Below are 4,158 nucleotides of genomic sequence, written 5' to 3'. Positions count from 1 at the left end.
CGCAACGACCCATTTCAATCATAAAACACCTTAATGTCTAAAATATTTAAAACACTGATTTATTGTTATGCTATGTTATTATGTTAGGATTTTTTTTGTAAATATTTTGGATTGAGGCGAGAATAACATTTCAGTTTGTTTTAGAGTCTAAAAACCCCCTTGCAACTCCTCTAAAAGAAGACTTCAGGAGTAGCCGAAAAAAATTCCTGAAAAATCGTATTTATGGTCTCGAAAATGACATTGGCAAACATCAATGTATCCGCATGCCTGACAAATATTGAAAAACTGCTGAATAGTAATGAAAATAAACGTGGTAACAAGCTTCGTGCAGTTACGCGGCATATATGAACAGGAACATGAATTCAGAAGTCATCTTTATCAAATTTTTATAATTCCTGATGACTTAGAATTTATAATGCTCATAATCATGTGGTTTTTCTAAGCTAGCTACTATATTTGCACGGCATACTAGCACACGAAATTAAATGATATTTCAAAATAGAATAAGATATCACACGTCTATATGCAGGGTGACTCAATGAAAATTACCGAATGGAAAATTTGCGCATATACTTTGAAGAAATTATTGGATGGTTTCCAAATTGTGACTACATCCTTAATATAATAAAAGGTAACTTTTCTGGTTGATACCATGCAAATGCTCTCAATCAATCCACATCTCTGCGTTTAGACACTCACGTATTCGCTATCCAAGCACTCACTCTATACTTATATGAAAATGTTTAAGAATAAATTACAAAATCTTGTCTTGAAACGTTTACATTGTTTTCCAAAGATCTGTATTTAACAAATGTAAATAATATACGTATGCATGATAATAAATTTTTGATGAAATTGTTAGGATTCAAGGTCAGTCTCTCGCAGAACCGCAGCGATTTAACAGTGACAAATTAGATAGAAGTGACATATTGCAAAAAGCTTCGAAATCTTACTTGCATCAATTTATTTCGTCTCATGAAAACATTTAGCGTTAACTACCAATTGAGAATAGTCACCACCTTGCAGGTAAAAATGAGTAAATAAACTGCAAATTATTGGAGTTGTCATTTTATAGGGTTAATGTTTTACATTCAGGGCATGCCAATTTATGAGATTATGCTGCTTCACAAAATCCAAGTTTGTTAAAGTGTAAATTTTTAATATGTTTTTTGTTGTACTTTCAGATCGAGGAAGGTGAGAACCGCGACCCGGAAATGACCGCGGGGCTCGACGCAAACAGTGCCACCACTAACGGCGCACCCGGTAGGAAGACCGACGATGGTGTCTTCACGGTTTCCGTAACTGGTGCATATGAAAATGATGGTTTTAAGGTAAGTGTTACGAACAACGACGAAATAGTACGACTGTTTAAAATAAACGTGGCAACAAGTTTCCGCGGAACGAAGAAAATAATATCGCCCTAGAGGGGTACCAAGCATTGCCGGGTCTCGCCTCTTCAGCGGTGCAATGGCAGAGAATCGAAAGAGTTGTTGTTGATTGATGCCGAAGCGCATTTTGCAACTAGTGTTTGCGTTATCTTGAAACAGAAACCTCTTCTATTTTCCGCTCACACCAGAGCACCCTTTGAACACGCTTCTCCTCAGCGGTTCTTTAAAGGTAGTGTATTGGGGCTACTGCGTAATTCCGTACCAGAAACAATCAGAAGAGGCCGCCGCAGACAGATTCAGACACGCCTGGTTACCAACAATCGCAAGTACCTAACAATAATAAGTTTGCATCGTACTGACTGAAAAAAGCATGAGAGTGCTTGACGGGTTAGAGACTGAAACCAAGAGCGGATCCAGCTTTCAAGTAAGGGGGGGTCATCTAGTAAATTCTATTCAATTACAATAATAAATCTAATTAAACAAGTATTGTATTGTTATATGTCATAATAATTTTAATCAAATAACAAAATCAATTTTCCTTTTTTGTCCGCAAAACGAGTTATAACTTACTCCACTTCAATCGGTATGGTTTTGTGAATGTGGAGAAGTGTCAGTCCAGTTGAGCGCTCTTTTGCCATTGAAGCTCTAATGCCCGGTTTCTGGTAGATTCCCTTATTGATTCGATAACTATCGGTCCGCTACAGTTGTAGGTTCTACAACTTATGGTGGGTTTCTCAACGTGTCTAAACGCCAAAGCTAGTGGATCCATAACTATCGAGTCTATAAAGTAGGCAAAGCTTGGTATTCTGTGGGTAAAGCCATAGAATGAAGAAGAAGAATCTGTAAAAAGTCCTGTCCGAAGTGGAATCTTTTATTATATTCAAAAACTTTGCTTCCCTTTCACACTCAAATTTTGCTCCCAAAAATGTTATTATTGTTTTCCCAAAACGTGTTCTCTGCTCACAGCTGATTTCGTATGACTTTTGATACTAATGGCAAATACGCTTGCGTGCGCTGCTCCTACAACTTACTCCGTGAGCGACCGTTTATCGGTTCTTCAATGTAAAGAACCGCTAGCTCTTATCGAACGTTTCAGAAACCCATTTTTCCGACTTGTAGATCCGTTTAGGCTATTGGAACTATAAAGATCGTTTCAGAAACCGGGCATAAGCCTAGTTTTGAGCTTTCGAAGTGTGGAAAAGGACCTTTCTGCCGTCGCTACACTAACTGGTAGTGAAGCAAGTATGCACAAAAATTTTCTTACATTGGGGTATATGTCAGCGTCACAATTTTCTATAAGATTAGAAATTGACTGCGGAATATTCCCAATGCGCTTCCATTTTACCCTCCACAGGCGATATTCGATTATAATTATTGAAACTGGAGTGTTGTCTATTAGCAGTTTATGATCGTTTGCAAGCTTTTTGACAGTTTCAATGTATTCATCCTCATTAGCACAATCGACTTTTGGAATAAAAACCCCGAGTTGAAATAAGTTAAGTACGTCTGGAGACAGACGATCCTCTAGATCGTTTATTACCGAATCTAGAAGAGGGATATATACAGCTATGCGGAAATATTCTTCAGCCAATTGAGCAGGTTGGTTATTGGCTCTATGTGTTTGCCTTGATACTATCCGGGGGCATCTAATATCTACATCTAGCTGCTCAACTACTTCTCTTGCTTCTTCAAAAAGCTGACGGAAAACTGGATCAACCTTTTCCCTTTTTGTTCGCAGTATACTCATTGTATCAGTAATTGCATCCGTAGCCCTTTTTAAATCAATCAGTTTGTATTCGACATTCGCTAAATGTTCAAGTATTGTCTTTTATTTTCTAATCTTAATACTATGAATAAGAAACAAAATATGTATGTATATATTGCCTAAAACATCACTCAAGCAGATAGATGATACGATGAAGTCCGAACTTCGCAATGTTTGTAGTAAGCAATGCGCATCATTAGCAGTTTTATGGTCTTGCCAAATAGAAATCTTTTGTGGAGCGTTACAAATTTTCACTAGATTGTCTCCCTGAAATTGTAGGTACCCATCATGCCTCTCGACCCAAAGTGTCTCACAGATATCTTGCATTGAAACAATGACGTAGCTAAAGTGCTGTTAAGAACGTGATTGCTGCAAGGGCAACGTTGGGCATTTACAGCTTTTTTTGACAGCTCTTGTACTTCACCTTTTGTATTTGAAGCCATTACAGAGCAGCTGTAGGTCCCAATACCAACACACCATGATAAATCTATATTAAATTTGAGACAGAGATTTTCAACAATTTTTGCTAGTGCTGCACCTGTCAATCGAGGCTCCATATTATCTACATTGCTATCAACTGCATCACTTCTCATTGTGTCGTAAGTATCACAGAAAGTTACAAAATCTTCTTTTATAATACCATTGAGAAAATATCTAAATGATATATCTGTATGTCTGATATGTATGTGATATATCTGATATGTGATATATCTGTAGTCTCATCGAATAAAATTGAAAAGTATTTAGCTTCCTTCACTTTTTGCAATACCTTTTCCTGAATAATCTCTTTGCAAGCATCAATCAACTCGTTCTGCACAGTTTTACTGATGTATGTTGCATTAGATTTAGACGTCTCTAGATGATGCTGCAATTTCGTGTCCCCAAATTCTAAACGAAATTTTATAAGCGCTCTAAAATTCCCGTTATCAGCTACAACGCTGTCGGCTTTTTTATCCAAAAATTATCTATTGTCGCGATGCCCCCTTAGCAAAATATTTTGATGAC

At 37.2% G+C, this 4,158-nt stretch overlaps 1 long non-coding RNA gene across 1 annotated transcript; it reads left to right on the top strand.

Moving 5' to 3' along the window:
* The first annotated feature begins 892 nt into the window (after positions 1-892).
* LOC125503983 lies at positions 893-3,899 on the top strand. The gene is made up of 2 exons (XR_007281218.1): positions 893-1,026; positions 1,185-3,899. It is a non-coding gene; the product is annotated as an uncharacterized LOC125503983 (long non-coding RNA).
* The last annotated feature ends 259 nt before the right edge of the window (positions 3,900-4,158 follow it).

The sequence above is a fragment of the Dendroctonus ponderosae genome, unplaced genomic scaffold, assembly GCF_020466585.1.
Source record: "Dendroctonus ponderosae isolate FM_Combo_2020 unplaced genomic scaffold, Dpon_F_20191213v2 Dpon_F_20191213_1, whole genome shotgun sequence".
Classification (NCBI taxonomy): Eukaryota; Metazoa; Arthropoda; class Insecta; order Coleoptera; family Curculionidae; genus Dendroctonus; species Dendroctonus ponderosae.
The sequence above is the reverse complement of the archived record's forward strand: the minus strand, read 5'-3'. Positions and strand labels throughout refer to the sequence as shown.